Consider the following 25,033-nt stretch of genomic DNA (forward strand, 5'->3'; position numbering starts at 1 on the left):
ATCTTGCCTGGAGGGCTTAGTGCACGCAGTGTGCGCGTTTGTTGACAGTATGTTACTGCTCCAAGTACTTAGTTAAATCTTTTTTTGAAAAGGTAGTGGTCACACAGATGTTACATTCTTCTGTTAGAAGCCAAATCAGTAGTTTAGTTCTGAAATCTCTTCCTTGTTCAGATCCTACTGTCTGCCTTGAGCTTTGGAAGTCTTTCCTTTTGTTCTGTTTTTTTCAAAGCTCTAAGTTTATTTAAGATCTTTATGACCGCAGGTCAATGTGCCAGCAGAATGCTACACTCGGCACTTGCACTCCATAAAACATAATTGTTAAAGGCGTGGCACGGATCCTCGAAGAATGCCTGACAAACGTTTTTTAAGAACATTTGGTACAGGTGTCTGCATATGTATTTTCAGGATCTATTGACTTTTTTTTTTTACCTTTTTGTAGTTTTTTCAACATATATGTATAAGCTATTTTAACTGGTAACTGTTTCCTATGACTTTATATTTTATTATTTGCATCCATTTTTTTTCCTGTAGGAAAGCGTCCAAAGAGTAGCAGGGCATAGTACGTTAAAACACAGGTACTGGAAACCGTAATCATGTAAATGTTTATGAAGAGAAGTATACATGAACACTATAAATGGGAAGAGAGTGAATATGGGTTAGTAGGTGAAGAGCCCTTGTTTTTGGTGATTTCTGTAACTGCCCTTAGCGTACTAACCATGTGCGTTGCCCACTCCCTAGCTTCTAGTTGTGGAGAACCGTGTGGAACTCTGTGGTGAGAAGCTCTGGAAGGGTTCGATATTTCACTTATTTTTTAAATGAAAGCAAAGAAAGCATATCTGAGGTGATAATTCATGATTCAGAAGGGTCCAAACATGTACAAATGTGGGCATAAATGCAGACATACCTCTGTTTCTTTAAGGACTTCAAATATTTTTATGTTGTCAAGTGTGGTGCACCAGATTAGGATGCCAAGATGATGGAAGATCCAGTACACTCTATGATGTTATTACTACAGGGATAGAATCATTCTTTTCAATTCTATAAGAATAGCTAAGATTGGTACAAGTGCAGTATGCGCTATGTCAAGTGATCCTGAAAGGCACAGCAGCTAAGCCCTACGTACTCTTGATTGTATTCAGTAACTTGCCTGTGCTAGTCTTTCACTACTATGTAAAACATTATAAGAATAACCCCTTTTTGGATTAGAATAGGCTATTGCAACATGCAAGACTATAGATAATGACATTGAGAGTGTTTTTTTATAGGCTTGGATGTTCAACATCCTTGGAAACCATAGGAGTAACCATGTAAAAGATGTGTTGTGATAAAATATTTTATCACAACTGTAGTAGTGTCATGTATCTCTATGTATGAATTTATGGGTAAATTGTTCATCACATAAAGTGCCTGAAATAAAATGTTATAAATAGCCTAGTAATAAAGCAGACATGCAGTGTACACTTGGCCTCGATTTAGAACCACATGTATCGTTACATAAAGTAATTGTATATTGGATTCCTCTGAACATAGGGATGTTTGTCAGCAGATTGTGATGACCACGAGTGATATGTACGCAGAGCGCAGCCATAAGTGGGTGGTCTCACAAAACAAAAGGAGTAACACTCGACACTACTACAACAAGCAGAGAGTCCAGAGTTCCAATAGTTGAAAGGATGATTACAGTAGGTGGTGCTCAGCAGATCACGCAGAGTTAATAGTATCAAACTATATCCAGTGAAGTAAAGGAAAAACTGCTGCAACTCACCATTCTGTAGCAAATTCTTCTTTATAATGGAACAGTCTTGTACAAAAAGGCATCAGGGGGGTGAATGGGAGGACGTACACACAGTGGTGTTAGCCAGATGAAGTGTGGCTAGTCCACATGAAACGATCATCGCTACCCACTGCATCTCCGTGTGTATGTCCTCCCATTGACCCCCTGATGCCCTTTTGTACAAGACTGTAACATCAATAAAGAAGGATTTGCTACAGAACGGTGAGTTGCCACAGTTTCTCCTTTACTTCACTGGATTTTATAAGTGGGTGGTCTGTACACGGAGTGCAGCCATCAGTGGGTGATCTGTACACTGAGTGCAGCCATCAGTGGGTAGTCAGTACACGGAATGCAGCCATCAGTGGGTAGTCAGTACATGGAATGCAGCCATCAGTGGGTGGTCAGTGCACAGAGGGCAGCCATAAGTGGGTGGTCAGTGCACAGAGGGCAGCCATAAGTGGGTGGTCAGTGCACAGAGGGCAGCCATAAGTGGGTGGTCAGTACACAGAGCCCAGCCATAAGTGGGTGGTCTGTACACGGAGCGCAGCCATCAGTGGGTGGACTATGCACTGAGTGCAGCCATCAGTGGGTGATCTGTACACTGAGTGCAGCCATCAGTGGGTAGTCAGTACACGGAATGCAGCAATCAGTGGGTAGTCAGTACATGGAATGCAGCCATTGTCGTGGCAGGGAGGTATGGGGTAATTAGGGTAATTTATTCTGCCACGCTTCAACTAACTGTCTATGTCTAGATTGTAAAATAGGGAAGTGTCGGCCGTAAGGAAATCACACCAACAACCAGTTTGGTCCAAGTTCCATATACACTCCTCCTTATTACTTCCTTGATCCATACATTTATAGGGTAGAATATAGGGGTGGTTACAATATAACATTATTACATTCCTCTTTGATCTAATTGGATTACACCAAATCTCTATTAATTTATGCATTTTCTACTGCGTAGCTTAGGCCTTTAGACTCTTGTGGTAGTAACGTCTTCTATCTTCACATATCTTCTGGACGTGACTTCCTCTATCTTCCTCTGCAAACCACCAGCATACCATTCTTTGTCCAGGACAGGAACCATTAATCTTCCATGTGAAGGCTTTGCCTTGCATAAGCAGTTACGAGCTACTAGTATATATATATATGTCTGAAGCAGTTTGTTAAGAATTATATATTGTAATGAAAATCACGTGTTAGTATACATTGTAGATTTAAATGTTTCTCTTATAAGGGTCATCCCCTGACCTCCATACTTGACAGTCCCCCCTAGAAACATTGAAATCACTTAATCACCCATTAGAATAACCTTTTCCCTTGTTTTCCCTAAAAACTAGTAGTCTTGAGCCTTTGTAGCTGTCTCATGGTGAGGGATGGGGAGTAGGGGTATTTCACCCAGCTACTGGAGTTTGTGTTCCTAACAAACACCACCTCCTTCCACTGGGACTTAGTCACCATGAGAGTCTACCCTTCCCTTATCTATCCCTAATTAATTTGTAAGTCTAGGTTATTCTTTATCATATAAGTGATTCAAAGGGAACCTGTCAGGCCCTGGGTTGTTCAGTAATAACTCTCATGGGGAGAACCATGGGTTGCTCGGTAATAACTCCCATTGGGGGAGCTCCTTCTGTACTATCCTCCTCCATACAGGTGAAATTATCTTCCCCCAGATAAGGAAAGACTGGAGTAACCTCATCCAAACCTTTGGACAACATCTTCTTGACACAAGGGATTACACAGATCACCACGATTAATGAGGCCAGTAAAACTACTCCTAGCACCGTGCCCACCTGTGCTAGCCACTTCTGCCATCCGTTCATCCAAGAGAAGTACTGGTCCCATGGGTGTTATGCCAGCATTCCTCTTTAGCTCTTCAGATATGTTGTCTAGTTTTTTAATGGCTAGGGTTACTTTACCGTTTGGACCAGTATTGTCAGGTATATAGGTGCAACAAACATCCTTGATCATTTTACATACCCCACCATTCTCTGCCAATATCATATCTAGGGCCATCCTGTTCTGGAAAGTCATAATAGATGTGGGGCCTAGTTGGTCTACCAATCCATGTAGGGCATCCCGAGTGTAATTGACAAATCTCTGTTGATTGTAATAAATATAGTTTATCCAATCCACATTCTTGTTTATGGTTATCTGAGGAAAGATTGATTCAAATCCTGCTTTCACCTGGTCCCTAGCTTTGAACTCATCTGGCACCCCCCTTGGGACTCCTATGGCATCTATGTATACGTGTGGGTCAAAGCTTCCCTTTGGGGTCAGATCAATAGTTCTCTTGTGTCTGATGGAAGAGTCAAGGGACCTTGCAATTCTAAAATGAGAGGAAACCTCTTCCATCTTACCATCTTCAAGGGGTATTACATGAAGTGGCATTAGGGCCTTGGCTAGTGCACATTCCCCTGTCCAATTTCCTTCAAGTTTTGGCCTTATTTTCATATCCCCACAAATCCAGAACACATCAGCTACTGATTGGACCTGGTTCAGGAGTTGGTCTCTGGTTGCGTTACTGTAACTTCCACAATAGCCTGGTTCAAACTTACCCAGGTTTCTACCCTCCCCTTCGCTCACGAAGCATGTGTAATTACCAGGGTATATTGTGATTCCCTGGCTTCGGGTGGGTGCTTGTGTGATTATGGGATATTTTACTTTCCAAGTCTCACAAATCGGGTTGTTAGTAGTACTGTTGGTGAACAGGCTGAGGAAACATTGTTCTGAAGCTGGGTCTAGATGTAGGGGAACTGACCCAAGGTGTGGGCGGGCACTAGAGCATACATAACAGTTTGATTGGTTGTATTGTGCTGCGGTGTATTTCATCCATTCTAACCAATAGTTAGTATCACTGTATCCTGTCTCTACTGCATATACCTCTTCTACCGTGGGGTCTGAGATAGCTACCATCTCATTATACATTTGCATGTGGGATTTGGCTAAATGTATTATATCCGTTGTTTGTTTCTCCTCTGTTCTCCACTCTGGAGAATGGAACATGTCCTTCAGCTTGATCCTGCCTTATAACCAGATGCCATTCCCCCATATCCACCTATAATATATGTTCCTGCATCATTAGCACTGGGGTTCTCTATGGTTATAACTAGTTTCACCTTCTTCTTCTTAACACACAGTGGTTTGAGTAAGGTCAGTCTATCGAGTAAGGGTTTCCCATTCTTGTCTTTCCTCTGTAGTATAGCCTCTGGTCTATATCCCCAATCAGTGTCTCCAGTGTTCCATCCCACTGCCCCCCAGGAATCGCAATGTGGACCCCAATAGTTATCATCAGTAACACACATATACCACACAGTTCCCTCATCGCATGTCATTCCCCTGGGTAGATTAAAATTGACCTTAAAAGTTGCTATATGGGTGTTGGATGAATTATACCAGAGAGTAATGAACTCCTCATCTTGTGTAATGGCTACCTCTGTTGTCCCCCAACCCACCCAGGCAGAACACATTATAAAAAGGATAAAGACGTCTTTCATGGTGATGGACTGGTGGGTGACACCTTCTTGCAGTGAGAGGCGTGTATCCAGGTGGTTTTCCCTTCAAGTTTCACAGAAGTTGGAGACACCAAAAGCACTTGGTATGGGCCTTCAAATCTAGGTTCCAGAGCGTCTCTGACGTGCTTTTTCACAACCACAAAGTCACCTGGTTGGAGGGAGTGAGTGCTCTGGTCAGATTCTGGATCTGGAATAGAGGAGAAAACTGCAGCATGTGTTACTTTCAATTCATTGCACAGGTTTACAATATACTTCACAAGATTATCATTCCCCGCCTTCAACTGTTGTGGGTAGTATGCCCCAAGCCTAGCGGGACCCCCAAATAGAATTTCATACGGGGTTAGACCAGTGGGCTGCCTAGGGGTGTTCCTGACAGAGTAGAGGGCAATAGGTAGGATCTCAGGCCATGGGAGGGATAACTCTCTGCTTGCTTTTAGAATTTTATTTTTCAGTGTGGCATTCATTCTTTCTACCTTCCCACTACTTTGAGGGTGATAGGGGGTATGTAAGCCTAAGTCTGCCCCTACCATCTTCCAGATCTCCCTAGTCACATCTGCAATAAAGGCTGGGCCTTGGTCGCTTTCAATAACTTCTGGAACTCCAAACCTACAGACTAGGTCGGTCAAAAGTCTTTTCACAGTAAGTTTGGCTGTCATGTTAACAACTGGGTAGGCCTCCGTCCATCCTGAGAACATGTCCACCACCACTAGGACATACTTGTATCTTCCACTCTTTGGTAGTTCCATGTGGTCAATCTGGATCCTCTAGAAAGGATATAGCGGTTTAGCCAAGTGTTTCTTGGGAGTATGCACTGTCCCCCCTGGATTGCAAGTCTTGCAGATGTCACAACTCTTAGCGTAGGTAGCTGCTGTGATAGAGATTCCAGGTGCCAGGTAAAACTTAGTGATGGTGGAAATCATCTGGTTCTTTCCTCTGTGGGTGACTCCATGGGCCCACTGCACCACTGCTGGGAACAATGCTCTTGGTAGGCAGAGTCTCTTGTCCTTTCTCCAGAATCCATCTTCTTGCATCTTAGCTCCTTGTTTTTCCCACTCCTTCTTTTCTTCTGGACCTATCTGGGACTGGAATTGCTTCAACAGGGTAATTCCTGGATTGGGTATATCTTCTTCTTCTCCGGCTTCATCTTCTTTTTTCCTCCCTGCCCTTGTTAGCACGTGTATAGCAACTTCTGCTTCCTCTCGAACTTCTGGGAGAAGTGCTGCGGCATTTGCTGCTAGATCCGCTCTGTAGTTGCCCTTGGCTTCTTCTGTCTCTGTTCTTCCATGGGCTTTAACCTTCAGGATGGCTACTTGAGCCGGTAGATGGAGAGCTTCCATCAAAGTCTTCACGGCTTTGTGGTTCTTGATGGGCGTTCCACTAGCTGTCTGGAAACCTCGCAAGGCCCATTTCAGGCCAAAGTCATGCGCTATTCCATGCGCGTAGGCTGAGTCTGTGTAGATATTGGCAGTCTTCCCTTCCACTAGCTTGCAGGCTTCGGTCAGGGCCCTAAGTTCAGCTTCCTGGGCCGACATGTGGGAAGGAAGGGAGTTTGCCATTACAGTTTCTGATAAGGTGACCACAGCAAATCCTGTATGGAACTGTCCTCTTTCATCCGCGTACCTTGAGCCATCCGTGAAGAGAATATAGTCAGGATTGTCCAGTGGTGAAGTAGAAACATTTGATAGACGTGAAGTCTCATCTTCCATCTGCTGGACACAATCATGTTCTGGATAGTAATCTTCCTCTGCAGGGTAGTCTTCATCCCTGTGAGATGCAGCACTATTGCCTTCAATAGGATCACATTCCCCCCTTGAGAGAGGAAGCAGAGTTGCAGGGTTCAGAATTGTACATCTTTGCAGTGTGACGTTTTCAGGTAAGAGGAGAGAACTTTGCAGGCGTGTCTTGCGCTGCATAGACAAATGAGGTTGTTGGGACAATTTCAGAATGGCTTGTAAGTTATGTGGTGCCAAAATAGTAACAAGCTGTCCTAAGATGAGATCAGCCGTTTTGTCCAGAAGTGCTTGTGCTGCAAGAACTACCCTGAGGCAGGTGGGAGCCGCTCTAGCCACTGGGTCCAATCTGCAAGAGTAATATCCAAGCGGCCGTGTTCTTCCACCATGTTTCTGGGCCAATACTCCTGAAGCATGACCATTGTTCTCAGAGATGAAAAGGAAGAATGGTTGAGTATAATCTGGTATCCCCAAGGCAGGGGCTTGTAAAATAAGATTCTTAAGTTCATAGAAACAGTTCATAGCCTCTATGGGAAGACCATGTGAGTCCTTGATGTCAGCAAAGGAGTCATAAAGTGGTTGCATCAAAGCTGAAGCGTTGGGAATCCATTGGCGGCAGTAGGTAATCATTCCAAGAAATGCTTGCAGTTGGGTCAGAGTTTGGGGTGGCTTGATTTCTGCCACCGCCTTCTTGCGGTCTTCCGTAAGATGTTTGGTTCCACTTGAGATACAATGTCCTAGGAAAACAACTTTCTCACTGCACCACTGCAGCTTTGACTGTGACACCTTGCAGTTAATGGAGGCCAGGTGCTGAAGTAAGCTGATAGAATGATCTTCACAAACAAAGGCGGTTGGGGCACACAAGAGCAGATCATCAACATACTGAAGGAGAACCACATCCGGGTGTGCCAAGATCCATGGTTGTAAGCATGTCTGCAGTGCTTGAGTGAATTGGTTTGGAGAGTTCTGTGCTCCCTGGGGCATTCCTGTCCAGGTATACTGTTTCCCACGATAAGTAAACGCAAAAAGGTATCTTGAAGATTCTTCTAGAGGAACGCTGAAGAAAGCGTTTGTAAGATCGATTACTGTGAAACAAGCAGCAAAAGGAGGTATTTGGGAGAGGAGGGTGTTGGGATTCGGAACCACTGGGGTTTCCAGGACAGTAGCAGCATTCACAGCTCTGAGATCTTGAACCAAACGGTATTTATCAGGTTCACCTGGTGCAGTCCTCTTCTTGACAGGAAATAAGGGGGTATTGGCAGGTGATATGCACGGGATAAGCACGCCGTTCCTTAGGAATGCAGAAATCTGTCCTTCCAGAGCCTGTTCTTGACCAGCTTTCAAGGGGTATTGAGGTAGGTGGGGTGGTAATGCACCTTCTTTCAGGAAGATACGTACTGGGGTGACAGGAAGTAGGCCAATATCATCAGGGCCTGTGGCCCATAATCCATCTGGGATTAGGGGTAGCACTCTTGGGGGGATACGTTTCTGGCAAGGAAGCACTAGGAGTGTATGTATGGCTTGCAGAGCACATACTTCTTCAGTGGTAGGAGTGTTTTCGAGGTCTAGATACATTCCCGACGAATCAAATCGGATAGTTGCTCCCATCTTCTGTAAAAGGTCAGCTCCCAGTAAATTGGTCGGGCATGAAGGAGAAACAAGAAGTCTTGACAGTATACTCTGGTGTCCAACAGGTACTGGATAGGTAAGGCGAGTTTTGGTAGGTTGTCCGTCAACTCCGACACATGAGATATAGTCAGGAGAGAGGGTGACTCCTGGTGGGATATCTGAGGTTCTTAAGACTGATCTGGCTGCACCCGTGTCCACTAGAAAAGGGATTTCATGACCATTTACTGGAAGTTTTACTGTTAAAACAGGGCCAGATTGATAAGAAAGGTCTTTGTCCGCCAGGTTAGTGAAAACAGTAGGGTAACATCAGGGTAAAACCAGTCCTGAGGAGGAGGAGGAAATGATTTCTGATCAAGTTGGTCGTGCTGTCGAGATCTCTGTGGTTGACGACCCTGGCCTGAGGGTCGATTATATCCTTGTTGGCGGTCATGTGGGGTCATATTCTGTTGTCCCATGTTCAAATTGGAGAATCCTCGGGTTGGTGGGTAACCTTGCTGGGTTTGAAGATTCTGTCCTAAAAAGAGACGGCATTGCTTCCTAATATGGCCCAGTTTTCCACAAAAATAGCAAGCAGGTTTAGGCTTTTGGGGCCTATTGTTGTTATTGGGCATCTGTTGTTGTCTGCCAGGGAAAGGACTTCCTGGATAGAGTTGAGCTGGCTGATTATACATAATCCCCTCCACTCTTGAGGCATTGTTAGCACGAGGGTTTTGTGTTTGTTGGAAAACAGCCACATTATTATCAGTCAGTCTTTGAGGGGCATGCTTAATCTGTTGCTTTTCAATAGCTTTAGAAATGAGCAAGACTTGGCTGTGGGGTAGTTCTATATACTCAGGGCGAGTTTCCTCCAATTTCCTCCTAATGGGGTCAAGAAGGCCTTTGACAAAAGATTCCACAAAAAGGGTGCGCTGGTGTTTTATTTTCATATCAAATCCCTGGTCTTGGAAGAGTGCCAACATCCTAGCATAGTACTTTTCCACTGTCTCAGCGGGTTCCTGAGATGTGTCAGCCACACTGACAGAGGAGTCAGCCAGTCTATCTTTGGCCCATTTCTGAAGTCTACGGCTAAACTCTTCACCCGAGGGATAGCTGAGGGTATCTAACATCCCATTCTCCACTAATGCTGGCCTGATAATAGGCCAAAAGGAGTCTCCTGCCTTGATACTGGTAATATTAGCTAGATCCTGCCAGTTGACGGAGTAGGTTCTCTGCACTTCATTGAGCCTACGGTAAAAAGGCATAGGTTGTTTCTCAGGATCAGGCAACTGGCTCAGTAGATTATTGATTTCAGCAGGGTTGAAAGGAACATACTTGGGTTTCTCTTGATTAGTCAAAACGTGTTGAACTGGGGAAAATGGTGGTGGTGGTGTATTGGCAATTGGTGGTGGTGGTGGAAGCGGTAATGAGTCAAATGAAATCAACGGTGGAGGAGGAGGAGGTGGAGGTTCCAGACCTGGAAGGAGGTCATTACTAAATGGATTATGTCTCGATAGGGGTATCATCTCGGTTGAGTTTCTCTGCGTAGTGGAGAGAGAATAATCTGTACACATGTACTGCCAAGTTTCTGCAAGTAAGTCAGCTATATATGAGTCTATATATGACTACGATCTTAATAAGTCGTAGCGTGTGGATGTGGCCAAAATCTCGTATTGCAGATAATATTGTCTCACAACAAGGCTTCTCGGGAAACCCAAATAGGCGAGCACAGATAAGTGGTAATGAGAGTGAGGTTAATTCTTTAACTTTGACATTCTGGAGTACATTGTGTATTGTCTGTCTTAGTAAGCGGGCAGCTTCTTCATGAACATAATCTCTGTATATGGGGCCTACTGCATGTAGAATGACCCTACATTTCAGGTTGTAACCTGGAGTTGTCACTACTCCTGTCACTGGTAGGTAAGCACCCTGTCGGCATGCAAGGATGTCATCACAGTCTAACTGTATCTCCTTACCACCGTGCTTTACTATCTGTTTAGCCACACCTCCATTGTGCTTGAGGGCATTAGCTGGATTCACTAAGGCCTCTGTATCCTGATGTACCACATCACCTATGCCTATGACCAAGTTGGTCTTGAGATCCCATAACTTGGTAGAAAATACTGGAGTGAAAGGTATCGGGTTAAATTTCACTCTATTAGGTCCCTCAGACCTTCTAGTGGTAGTGTGGCGTGGGGTTATTGGATGATATGAGTCAACTGATACACGTTCATCCTTGAAACCAAAACCTGGGGAAGGCTGGTGTCTAGTCCTAAGTGACCCGCGTTCAACTGTCTCGGGGGCAGATTTCCCTTCTCCATCACTCTGGTATGGAGATTCCTCCTTAAGTCTGATCGGGGTCTTGGGCATAGGAAGGGTGGGTAAATTGAATTGCTGACATGCAGTTGCAAGTAGTTCACCAAACTCATGAGACTGTGGACTGAATGGGGTATTCGATGCTTGCTGTGGAGATAAGATCATAATGGGAGCGGCACCTGGGGTGGGTACATAGTATGCTCCAGAGGCAGTCAATAAGGGATATAGATTAAGAGCGCTGCTGTCCGGAAGGGTGGGTTTGGGTATAGCAATATGGCTGCCGGAAGCAGGCTGTTCCCCTTGGATAGATGGGGAGGAGCTGGGAGTCCCAATATGGCCGTCCGCACGTACAGCAGTGTCACTAGGTGGGGCAGACTGGGCGGTTCTACATTCAGGGGCTGGATTGGGGCGTCCCCTCCCACAACTACTGCAATATTCAGCAGAGGGTGGATTCTGCTGATGGCAATGTGGACACTCCCAACATCGTGGTCCACCGTCGCCATCATGGGATATGTAATTCCCCAGACAGTACATATATGCAGTCACTTCCCCTTTTGCATTGACATATTCCACCTCCACATAATTATCTTTTGCAATTGAACATGCGGTGCGATGCCATGCCTGGGCAGACAAAAGCAAGTCATTATCCTCCAAGGTCCCTCTGTTCTCTCTAAGGGCCTTGTCCCATAGCGTAACCTGCAGTCTCCCCTTTTTATGCATCTGACAGACATCCATTAGTTTTTTCATGTTGGCCACATGTTTCTTCCCTTCTCTTCTGGTTACCAGCTCGACTGGGCTTTCATAGGTATTATCGGGAGGTTTCGATGCAAACAAGGATCGCAAGCTTTCCATCGCGTTGCGAGTTTTCCCAGGGCTCAGAGATCACGGGTGTTCCTACTCTACACTAATACCTAGTTCGTGCAATTCAAGCACGCGACCGTAAACCCAGCAAGTGAAACACTTATTTAAGATATCTGAGGAGACTAATCCTTCACAATATGGTCATTGGAGGCCCCCTGGAGGGGAATATAAATGTATAACAAGCTACAGAAACAAGTGTTTCCTGTCTGTTTGACTTCACCGGAAAATAAGGAAGTGAAAGTCAAACTTGAGGAAGTGTCTGGAAAGAACAGAACAGCTAACCGCAGCTGCTAGACTACTACTAAACTACTACTCCTATCATACGTTCTTTATGTTACATGCAGCCACAGTGTCTGCGCTCAGAAGGAAAAAAGGAAAAAAAGGAAGTAGAAGTTTCACTTGCATTAAACTTTAACTGACAAATATTAACATACGGCCGCTCAAAATCAGAACTGGTCTTGCCCAGCACCACAGCCAAGGCTAATTCATTGACTTGAAACGGACAGGTTCTCTCACAAACCCCAAAATATCTAACAGATTCTCTTTCAAACCCCAAAATGTATCTGGTTCTCTGCCAAACCTCAAAATTGTAACAGGTTCTCTGCCAAACCTCAAATTCTATCAGGTTCTCTCCCAAACCTCAAATATGTATATCTCTGTAACACAGGTTCTCTGTCAAACCCAAAATTATCTCTATACTGACACCAGTTCTGACAAGTTAAACCACCACGTGTCTCAGAGCCCCAGTAAGATACCCATAGACAGTTAGTTGGTTACGACAAGCTGTACGTACACAATGATACACGTACATTTACGGGTTCTCTGGACGGCACAGCGGGAGGAACACCTCGTCGCTAAGGTCACCACGGGGATCGAACAGGCTAACCACAGACTCACACAGGACCGCCTGACACAACAGGTAAGCTACAGATTTATAAAATCAGCAGACTTACCGTTGTGGTGGAGTTGATCAGGCTCGTTCAGTCGGTCCGGGATCGTCTAGCAGACAGCCGGGTGTCGGTCCCACGGGGTAGGCCCCCCCCTGCAGGTGCCGGCCTATTGTTCGGGCGCCAGTGTCGTGGCAGGGAGGTATGGGGTAATTAGGGTAATTTATTCTGCCACGCTTCAACTAACTGTCTATGTCTAGATTGTAAAATAGGGAAGTGTCGGCCGTAAGGAAATCACACCAACAACCAGTTTGGTCCAAGTTCCATATACACTCCTCCTTATTACTTCCTTGATCCATACATTTATAGGGTAGAATATAGGGGTGGTTACAATATAACATTATTACATTCCTCTTTGATCTAATTGGATTACACCAAATCTCTATTAATTTATGCATTTTCTACTGCGTAGCTTAGGCCTTTAGACTCTTGTGGTAGTAACGTCTTCTATCTTCACATATCTTCTGGACGTGACTTCCTCTATCTTCCTCTGCAAACCACCAGCATACCATTCTTTGTCCAGGACAGGAACCATTAATCTTCCATGTGAAGGCTTTGCCTTGCATAAGCAGTTACGAGCTACTAGTATATATATATATGTCTGAAGCAGTTTGTTAAGAATTATATATTGTAATGAAAATCACGTGTTAGTATACATTGTAGATTTAAATGTTTCTCTTACAAGGGTCATCCCCTGACCTCCATACTTGACACCATCAGTGGGTGGTCAGTGCACAGAGGGCAGCCATAAGTGGGTGGTCAGTACACAGAGGGCAGCCATAAGTGGGTGGTCAGTACACAGAGCCCAGCCATAAGTGGGTGGTCTGTACACGGAGCGCAGCCATCAGTGGGTGGACTATACACGGAGCGCAGCCATCAGTGGGTGGTGAGTACACGGAGCACAGTCATCAGTGGGTGGTGAGTACACGGAGCGCAGTCATCAGTGGGTGGTGAGTACACGGAGCGCAGTCATCAGTGGGTGGTGAGTACACGGAGCGCAGTCATCAGTGGGTGGTCCGTATAATGTGCTTAAAATGTGGGTGGCTCTGGAGCCTTATTAGAAATAAATGCAGTTCATATATTGCTTATGGTAGTAGTTCCATTATTATTTTTGCAGTAAATTCATGTTATTGTAGGTGACATAACTTTTATTTTATCTGGTGAAGAATAGTCTACAGCTTTCCCTTGGTAAGTCATTGTGTGTTTTAGCTGAGATGTCAGTCATACAGTGTGAAAGTTGGAGCCACGCTTCACAGATCTTACACGGATCGCACAGTGGTAAGCTAATAGGTAGGGGCTGCCGTGGCTTTTAGTCATATGGGCGAAGACTTCAACTGAACCACCATCATCTCCATAAACAGTTATGAATAAGTGCATGTTATAAAATTCTACTTATAAGCCTAATCCCACCAATTTCACTTGACAGGAAATCTATTAGAACCAAACTGCGTTCCTCAAATGGAATACTGGCACTTCTTAGCTGGGAGTACCAAAGTGCCAACCTGCCAGGGTGGATAAAAATCAATGATTTTTTAAAAAAAATCAAAAAAATCGGATTTTTTTGATTTAAATCGGATTTTTTTGATTTAAATCGGATTTTTTTCAATAAACTGCTTTTTGAGGAAAATATTTTACCATCCAAAGGTTCTTCCATCATGAGATAAAGCTGAGTTGTTTAACTCAGTAGAATAAAGGCTGTATATGTTCTCAAATGTTACAACATGAACAGAGTTGAGAAAAAGACCTTAATCCTATTGTTCTACAAACCTATGAATACAGAATCATCCCCTTCAGTACCAAGTCCAAGAAGTTAGACAATATGTTTCTGATTGTTTGGACTATTTTTTTTTTTTTTTTTAGCCAAATTAGTTAACATGGATGTTTGTTTAAGCAAATAACGTATGCTGTAATGTTGTTATTGTTTCAGTTGAATAAATCCATTTAAATTGTTATTAAGTTCAGGATTATTTTTCTCCTTCCTAAGTACAACAGAACAGTGGTGTCCAAATATGAATGATTAACCCATTAAACTGGGGAGAAAAAAGTAATATAAAAAGTGATTCTAAAAATCTTCATCTACTTGCATGTTAAAGTAGCAAGAACTAGTTTAGGTAGAAACTTTGATTTAAATCACTGATTTAAATCAAGCCTTCCGGACTAGTGATTTAAATCGTGATTTAAATCGTGATTTAAATCGTGATTTAAATCAGTTTGATTTAAAACAAATCCACCCTGCAACCTGCTGTATCACTTTTGGTACATGCCAATAAATAGGTCTCTCTAGATAATCATCTTCCTAACCAAGCGTTTCCTTTTTTATTCAATCAATCCTGTTAAGTCCAAGAAGCGCAGGGTTAATAATCTGCTCCAATGTCCAGTTTATTTTGAGTTCAGAAACCTGCTTTTTTGGCTTTCCATTTCTCTGTGTTGTTTTGAACGAGATGAACAAGCTATATACAGATTGAATGTTAAAATTCTGAAATTGCTTCTCACAGTTATCTGTCTAAAACACATTACTGTCCTCGGTACATGCAGCAGCATGATCTGACAATAAAAAACATTCGCCGGTATTAAAAATGTATGCATCTGCAAACTATTCAAATACATATAGCTGCAGGATTTATGTGCTGCTGCTCAACCAGGTTACGCAGAAGAAAATAAATATTTTCCATTCAGTAGTGCAGCACACAGCAGTTTTAGCAGAATGGCTTAAGCTTTCTTAGCTTGTAATATGTATTAGTCAAGTCAGACAGTGAAATCCTCTGTACTTTACAATAAATACACCGGACATTCGGCTTGTGAGCACACTCAAAGCAGCGAGCGGCATGTAGATTAGTCCACTTTGTATTTCTTTATACAGAGGCATAATAGGAATTGGACAACATTGAGAAATGAGACGCAGACCCAAGTGGAATGGCTTTAATAAGAAAAATTCCATTATTAACCGTTATGTTTGTTATTTGAGAGAAAGGAAGGCAGCCTCACCGCTGGAGGCATTTGGTAAACCTAATAAGCCAGTGTAGGATCCAATTGTATTGTGTACTACATATACTCTTACTGCTGCTATTGCACAACTGTGTAGGTGAGGGTGTTTTCCAGTGACATGTCATGTCCTCTTATTTTCAGCATTTTTTTTTTTTTTTTAAGGATTTTGACATTTCATTCTTAAATAATTAAATATAATAAGTCTCATGCATTCCTATTTGTCCTGATAAAATTGAGCCTGGCAAACCATGTTAAGACGTAACGTATTTCATGTTTTACATATTCTTATTTGGAAAGTGATAGAAAATATTTTAAAATTTCATTTTTACATTACTTCGCTTTTTTTTCTTCTGCAGATTCATACATGCACCGAAGTACAGCAGAGTCCTATAAAGGTCTGGCGCTGACCTAGTAGGGTTGTCGGTTGTACAGAACTGTGATATACATGTTATGGTTAAACTATACAGTTATACTAAAACATACCAGAATGAGGAGTCTCAAAATTGCTATCTGTCTGATGTACCCAAAAATTCTGGGCAGAATCTAGGAGTTTCCCTGGTTTTCGCCCTATATACCTAAATGGCATTATGGATTTTTTAGCACTAGCACTCCAGGTCTAAGTCCTTGTAAGTGGTGCTTCCACACAGATTATTTGGCAAAGATTTTTGAGCCAAAACTAGTGGTGGGGCCAGCAGAAAGGAGAAGTAAAATTGTTTTTGATATTCCTATTTCTTTTAAATCCACATTTAGGTAAAAAGATAAAATAGAGCTGATGCAGTAAATCCATGGCCACAAACAGAGCCAAAGTTCAACATCGAAATATCAGTCAGAATGCTAGAGGATACATTAGGGGCATAGTCAGGAAAAAGGTATCAGGCAGATGAACCGAGGGCAAGACTGGAGAATGGTGAAGAAAACGTCTGGCAATGTCATGATCAAAACTATTCAGTAGTATTGCACAGGAACAAGAGTAAGTGAGGAAAATGAAGTGTTAATTTGTCAAACCAAGCAGGGGAGCGAATTCCCCTTTAAAGAAAAGGTGCCAGGTCTGAACTCCTCTTTAGACTCTGCAACCTGGCACCATTGTACAGTGAGAGCAAGAGGCTGTGGAGGGAGATATGATCCGAAACAAGGGGAAAGGAGCTGTCTTAGATGCAGCATTGGAAAAGAACCGGGCAAAACGCAAGAAATCTTAAATTTTAATTTTGCTGATTTTAATAATTCCAATTGACACTTGCTAAACTCACATTCTTCTTTCCTAATTACAAATAAGTTCTGAAATTCTTTTGCATATGTTGACAGATTCTTTTCTCACTTCTAACATTTCTCTGTGATCTTGTGAACATCACGACATATGTGCCAATCGAGCTACAATACGTTTTAAATTGTCAAATTTACTGAATGCATTAATATGTTTAAGGGCAAAACTGTGTTGGTTGTAATCTGTTGCTGCTTAAAGCTACAGGTGGGATCTAAAATGGCTTGTCCCTTGCCCCTGATAGCTGTGCAATAGTGGCTTACACAAAGCTCATTAAACCTCCTTACTTTCAGAATAGTGGCGTCCTTCACATTGCCTCTTCTCATTTTTACAGTGATAAAATCACTGTAGTAACTACACCTATTCCCCCAATTTGTAGAGCTGTGGTAAACCTGTTCTGCCTCGGTAGACTAGAAACAATGATATGTCATATCGGTGGAATGGATATGGAAGAGCAACGGATTTCAAGCATTATATTTCCTTGTGTTCAAGTGAAATGTATATTATTAGATCACTGTAGCTATTGTATACATTTATTATGATCTTATGAGATACTTGTATGTTTGAAACAATTCTTTGTGCCCTAGTCTTATTAGATATTCTTGTAGTAAATTTTCTCTGAAAACCCTAGTGCACATGTATTAATAGTATTGTTATGTTGGACAAGAAAGATGGAAGCTGTACCAAGTTTATCAGAGTAAAACCAACAAAATTATACATTTACTGGGATATGTAAGACTTGTTAGACACTTCTTGCCTTACAACACACCGTGGTTGGTGGACTTGACACAGTATTTTGCCCAAGGCATAAGTGCATGTTGTTGTTAAATTGTGTAGCATTTTATGACTTTGTTTACTCTGTTGTGACAATCTTTATTAGACTCAAAAACCTAAAAACACAGACATGTTGAGAAGGGAGGAACCATAATACAAACCCCTTAGTGCCATGAGTAGTAGGGGACTTTCTGAGGACCAGTAACAGCAATGAGTTCTGGAATCGCCTTGTTACAAATGGGCACTTTCACAAAAAACCCACAAGAAGATTGTGAGCAGAAAAAGACCACTTGGTCCATCTAGTCTGATTTTTTAGTACTTCCTTTCGTATTATTTTAGGATAGATATATGTTTATCCCAGGCATGTAGGGGTATGAGTGTTCAGATCCCGACTTACCAGCAGGACGAGCTGGAGGAAGTCCGTGCTTAGCTTGTTTTGTCCCACATTTGTGTTAGGTACCGAGACTGCTGCATAACAGAAGTCTGTGGGGCTGTCTCACTTACATTGACACTAAGCAGGGAGAGAGACAGCAGCAGGCCTTTTATCATGCTCTTTCTTACTAGCATCTGCAGTCAGACCCCCACCAATAAAACTTTTCACATGTTTCTAAAAATCTGTATTAACCATATGTCTTGGCATTTGCAGCATGCTGTTTTACTTTTTAGTTTTTGTGTTCGTACTGTATGTCAGCCATGATAGTGTGCTGGCCTTTTGCTTGTCTGTTTCTGTGACGTGTCAAGTTGTTACTTTCTGTATAACTTTCAAAATCTAAATCAGCAGGGGATGTGACATAAGGCAAGTTTGCAATTTACATTCATAATTTTTTTTGGGTTATCATTGAAAACCCAGCACTTCCTGTGTTTAGACTATTTCTTTTTTTTCTTCAAAGAGCATAAGCACAGGAAGTCCTGTGTTTCCCAGGTCAACTGCGCTCACAGAGAAGGCAGTCATATGATTGGTGGACACATTGAGCCGTGACTCTCTGTACTGGCCAGACTATGTTCAGTCGCTTTCAACCAGAACAAGACTAAAAATCTGTCTTTAGGACACCGGACCTGGATTTCTGGTAAGTATAGCTTTGTTTTAAACCTTAGAGGACCGGGCCAATTTCAACTTTTGTGTTTTCGTTTTTTCCTCCTTGTGCTTATAAGGCCATAGCAGTTGCATTTTTTTCACCTAGAAACCCACATGAGCCCTTATTTTTTGCGTCACTAATTGAACTTTGCAATGACAGGCTGAATTTTTTCATAAAGTACACTGCGAAACCAGAAAAAAATTCAATGTGTGGGGAAATTGAAAAAAAACCAAAACGCGTTTCTTTTATTTGGAGGGTATTTTTTTTACGCCATTCACCCTGGGGTAAAACTGACATGTTATATATGTTCATTAAGTTGTTACGATTACAATGATATGTAACATGTATAACTTTTATATTATGTGATGGCTTGTAAAAAATTCAAACCATTGTTAACAAATATATGTTTCTTAAAATCGCTTCTTTCCCATACTTATAGCGCTTTTATCCTTTGGTCTATGGGGCTGTGTGAGGTGTAACCGAATGCAACCGAATGCAGAGCTGGGATCAGCGCCATTACGGCGCAGACCCCGGATGGAACGAGACACGGGGATCACTCCTCAGGGACAACGTCCCGGGGGCAATCTCCGCCACTAGACACCAGGGAACGGCTGCATCAGGTAATCGGATGCAGCTGTCATCTTTGACAGCTGCATCCGATTATCTAATTAGGGGGCACGGCGATCGGACCGTGCCTGCTAATAGCCGCTTTTTATGTGGCACCTGGGACCACGGCGGTTAAAGGGAACCTGTCACCCCCCGTGCCGTGGTGACAGGCTCCCGACCCCCCGTTAGAGCCCCCTATACTTACCTAATCCCGCCGGGTCCCGCTTCTGGAGGTGGTCGGGTGATGAAGATCTCAGCCGCTGCAGCCCGGCGCGCGCGCTGAGAGATGAGTCCAACACCCATAGAGAATGACAGGAGAGTCCAGCGCTCTATGAGCGTTGGACTCATCTCTCAGCGCGCGCGCCGGGCTGCAGCGGCTGAGATCTTCATCACCCGACCACCTCCAGAAGCGGGACCCGGCGGGATTAGGTAAGTATAGGGGGCTCTAACGGGGGTCGGGAGCCTGTCACCCCGTCACGGGGGGTGACAGGTTCCCTTTAAGAGCGGGGCCGCACGGCACCTGTGGGAGGCCCTGGATGTACGGGTACGTCCAGGGTCGCCTAAGGGTTAAAGCATGACAACTAAAAAACGGATGTAACTTGCTATCTTGCTTTATATCACATCTACTGTTGATTTCATTTTAAAAGTTATAACAACAGTGACATCTTAAAGTTATGAGACCAGATGCCGTTTTTTTTAAATTCCTTTGAAGGTACAGTTACATATTAAAGGTAACCCCACATTTTCACCCCGCATTTACTTTGTTTGCATACAGCACTATATATTGTGTTTTTATGACAGTGCTCCCTTCTGTTGCCTCTGGTTGTAGATATAGAAGCCACAATACAGATGTGAACAGAGCCTCAGACTACAGCTTCCCTACCTTTGATACAAGAATGGAGTTGGCACCTGAAACCTGCAGCGGTGTCTGGTGCCATTGCTATGACCAGAGGCTGTGCTAAATCTTTCATTTTATTGGAAGTAAATATGTCAGAGACAAATGTGGCAATTCAGCCATGACATTATATATATATATATATATATATATATATATATATATATATATATATATATATGTTGACTGTTCCACAAGACAGATGTTTTATTTTGAGATGCCATCATTATAGATGAAAAATACTGTGGTATCTTCTGGTGTCATTTCCACACAAAGCTTTGACACTTGACTTTGTTGTTTATTTCAGGAAATTGTCCTCTCTATCCAGCTATAAAATAGGTTAAGGTTGCACAGCAGGCATTTAAACAATACTTACTTGTCTAAAGATGGGAAGATAATTATGGGGTGCCCCGCTTCTAGAGATTATTTCTGACATGGCTAGTTAATGAATTTTTCCAGTGGAGAAATATGTTGTGTGCACGGGTTATAAGAAGATAAAAATAGAACCTTTTTAGTTGCCATAAAAAAACAGACTAGTTTTCCTCTGACAGCCTGGTCCATTAATCCCAATGTGTCCTTTTAAAATAGTATACTTGTAGTTCTTAGACATGGGCTATGGAGTCTATTTGTTAAAGGGGTACTCCAGTATCAGGAAATTATATTTATTTTAAACAATCCTCCCAAGATATATGTTTTTAATATAATGTTATTACCAATAGTCCTTGCTTCAGTGGCTTTACCGTGCTTCATTACTGACAGGAAATGCAAAATAAAAGGACTAGAGTTTTTGTATTGACCCCACCTTCCTTGGTCCTTCCTCTCTCCTGTGACAACGCATCAACTTCCAAAGTCACAGGAGGCTTGGCTGGATCTTGTCTCACATTCCCCTGAGTGATTAATCATCTCTGACCAGCCCCTCCATTCTGTGTAAAGGCCCTATTACACGGAACAATTATCGGCCGTATTCGACTGATAATTATTGCAGTCGTTTGTTTTTCAACATGTTGAAAAACAAACCAGTCTTGTAACAATGATCTGCTGTCGTCATTCCGTGGAATAGGAGCGGTGGCAGCAGACCGTTGTTATCTGCTATGGGCTGCCCAATCGATCTAGTGATTACCTAGGGTAAAGTCCTTATTGTGGTTCTCCAACTTCAAAAATAAAAGATGCTTTATCATATTTGGGTAGAGATGAGAAGAAAAAAATGTCACTGAACAAATTAAATTTAGAAAATACATTTATTCCAATATCTGCTTAAGGGTGGGTTCATACTATGGAATTCTCGCGGACAATGTCCACGGAATTCCGCAGTATGGCCGTGTGCCTTTCCGCCGGCTCCATAGACAACATTCTTTGGGCCGGCGTATTCCGATATGCGCTGAAAGAAGTGACACGTCTCTTCTTTCGGCGGATAGCAGAATACGCCGGCCCATAGAATGGTGTCTATGGAGCCGACGGAAAGGTGCGCGGACATACTGCGGAATTCCGCTGAGTTTATCCGCGAGAATTCCGTAGTGTGAACCCACCCTTAGGGTACATTCACACTTACCGGATCCGCAGCGTATTTTCCGCTGCGGATCCGCAGCAGATTTCATTTAAATAACTGAACACAGCATCAAATCTGCACCATCAAATCTGCTGCAGATCCTGTAGGTGTGAACGCACCCTTCGGGTGACTTCGTACACAGCTTTTGTGTGGAGTTTTTCTGGCCTCCAAAAAAATTGCCGAAAAGACTTTCTTGGCCTTTTTTCACGGGTTTAGGACTTTAGGTGTGAATGGCTTTTTTAAGCCTTTGGTGTTTTTGAGCTAAGCAGAAGGATTCAATTGAACTCTTTAACCCTTAGAGGACCGGGCCAATTCCAATTTTTGCGTTTTCGTTTTTTCCTCCTTGTGCTTAAAAGGCCATAGCAGTTGCATTTTTTCACCTAGAAACCCACATGAGCCCTTATTTTTTGCGCCACTAATTGTACTTTGCAAGGACAGGCTCAATTTTGGCATAAAGTACACTGCGAAACCAGAAAAAATTCAATGTGTGGTGAAATTGAAAAAAACTACAACAACAACAAAGAAAAACTGTCTATATGTTCCTTAAGTCGTTACGATTACAACGATATGTAACATGTATAACTTTTATTTTATGTGATTGCTTTTAAAAAATTTGAACCATTTTTTACAAATATATGTTCCTTAAAATCGCTTTATTCTCAGGCTTATAGTGCTTTTTATCCTTTGGTCTATGGGGCTTTGTGAGGTGTCATTTTTTGCGCCTTGATGTGTACAGTACTTTTTATCGGTACCTTAAATGTTCATATGTGACTTTTTGATCTTTTTTTTTACAATTTTTCTGGATTTGATGCGACCAAACATGCGCAACTTTTGCACTTTTGGGATTTTGTGGCACTTACGCCGTTTACTGTACGTGATCAGGAATTAAATAAATTAATAATTTGGGCGATTACGCACACAGCAGCAAAACATTTTTGTTTATTTATGTATTTATTTTTATGTATAACATGGGAAAAGTTAGTATATCCACATTGCATAGATCAATGAGAGAGGCAGGCTGCTGCAGCTGAAAGTAATAGAGTGCTGAGCCGGGATCAGCGCCGTTACTGTGCAGACACCGGACGGTGTCGGATGCAGGTATCGCCCCTCCATCGTGTCGCCAGGGAGCGATGATTCGCCCACTAGACATCAGGGAATGGGCTGCAATAAGTATTCAGATGCAGCTGTCAACTTTGACAGCTGCATCTGAATACTTAAATAGCGGGCACGGCGATCAAATCGTGCCTGTTAATAGCTGCGGTCCCGGGCTACATATAGCACCCTGGATCGCGGCAGTTCAGAGCGGGGCTGGCGCGCAGACTCTGGACTCCCCCAGCAGCCGCTGGACGTTCGGGTACGCCCAGGGTCGTCTAGGGGTTTAGAGAGAAAAACCACAGTTTGAAGAAAAATATGCCACTCGCTCAGCATGCCGCGTTTGGATAAACTGTCACAGAGCCTAAAAACGCCAGAGAGGAGAGAAAAACACCACACGAAAAGTATGTATTCCATTGATGTCCAGCTAACATCTGTCCACTGGCATCATTGCAAAAAAAAAAGACATTTTATGGTTGTTGTTTTTTGAAAATTTAAGGCTGTGTGAAGCCAGCCTAACAAGTAAAGAATACAGCATGCTGTGTGGTGTTACAGGTAGAGAATACAGCGTGCGGTGTGGTGTTACAGGTAGAGAATACAGCGTGCTGTGTGGTGTTACAGGTAGAGAATACAGCACTCTGTGTGGTGTTACAGGTAGAGAATACAGCGTGCTGTGTGGTGTTACAGGTAGAGAATACAGTGTGGTGTTACAGGTAGAGAATACAGCGTGCTGTGTGGTGTTACAGGTAGAGAATACAGTGTGCTGTGTGGTGTTACAGGTAGAGAATACAGTGTGCTGTGTGGTGTTACAGGTAGAATACAGCGTGCTGTGTGGTGTTACAGGTAGAGAATACAGTGTGCTGTGTGGTGTTACAGGTAGAATACAGCGTGCTGTGTGGTGTTACAGGTAGAGAATACAGTGTGGTGTTACAGGTAGAGAATACAGCGTGCTGTGTGGTGTTACAGGTAGAGAATACAGTGTGCTGTTACAGGTAGAGAATACAGTGTGCTGTGTGGTGTTACAGGTAGAATACAGCGTGCTGTGTGGTGTTACAGGTAGAGAATACAGTGTGCTGTGTGGTGTTACAGGTAGAGAATACAGTGTGCTGTGTGGTGTTACAGGTAGAATACAGTGTGCTGTGTGGTGTTACAGGTAGAGAATACAGTGTGCTGTGTGGTGTTACAGGTAGAGAATACAGTGTGCTGTGTGGTGTTACAGGTAGAGAATACAGCGTGCTGTGTGGTGTTACAGGTAGAGAATACAGTGTGGTGTTACAGGTAGAGACACATGGTCGTTCACATGATGTAAATGACATTTTGATTCATCCTTTTATTAAATCAGAAGCTTTTTCATCTGTGGACTAGTCTTTTGATTGTAGCTTCTCAGCAAATTCTGGAACATTTCTGGCTTAATATTCAAAGTTGCAAACTCATTGTCATTCTAAAGTTTATGTTTACCTATTTAGAAAATGCAGATAAAAGAGAATGATAAAGAGAACATTGAAATGCTATAACGAATTAGTATTTAAGATAGTCAGAACGATTTTAAAATCTGGCATGGGTGGGAGGGGTCAGGAGTACGAATTTACTTCTCCCCTTGCCCGTGGTGAGCAGTGGGACCGGCCTCAAGACCCGCGCCGGAAGGCATTTTCCCCCGAGTTGTGATAGACTGGCCGCTCAGCCAACCAGTGAGCTCGGCAGGGATCCCAAGGCCAGTCTCGCCGCTCGCCGTGGCCACGAGGAGAGGTAAGTTTGTACTCCTGATCAAATTATTAGTAGTATTAATACATTTGTTAGAATTAGTGATTTATGGCTTATCTATAATTTGTTTTCTGTGAGATTCCGCTGGCATCCTATTTTAAGATAAGATTTTTTTGCTTTCAAAACTTTTTCTGGTAGAATTTAATTTTTTTTTTTTTTTGTGCTGTTTAACACAAGTTTTTTAGAATTGTTATCCTTCTCTCCTGCTGTATTTCTGCTACAGATGAACTGTAGACCTGTTTAGAGGCATTGATGAGCTCCTAAATAGCTGTGCACATGCAAAAGATGTTCT

The 25,033-nt window shown here is 42.8% G+C and overlaps 1 protein-coding gene across 1 annotated transcript in view; it reads left to right on the forward strand.

The window, feature by feature from the left end:
- TDRD3 (tudor domain containing 3) overlaps positions 1–25,033 on the forward strand; it is a 231,149-nt gene that overhangs the window by 37,523 nt on the left and 168,593 nt on the right. The gene's annotated exons all lie outside the window — the stretch shown is intronic.

This window comes from Dendropsophus ebraccatus, chromosome 5 (genome assembly GCF_027789765.1).
Source record: "Dendropsophus ebraccatus isolate aDenEbr1 chromosome 5, aDenEbr1.pat, whole genome shotgun sequence".
Classification (NCBI taxonomy): Eukaryota; Metazoa; Chordata; class Amphibia; order Anura; family Hylidae; genus Dendropsophus; species Dendropsophus ebraccatus.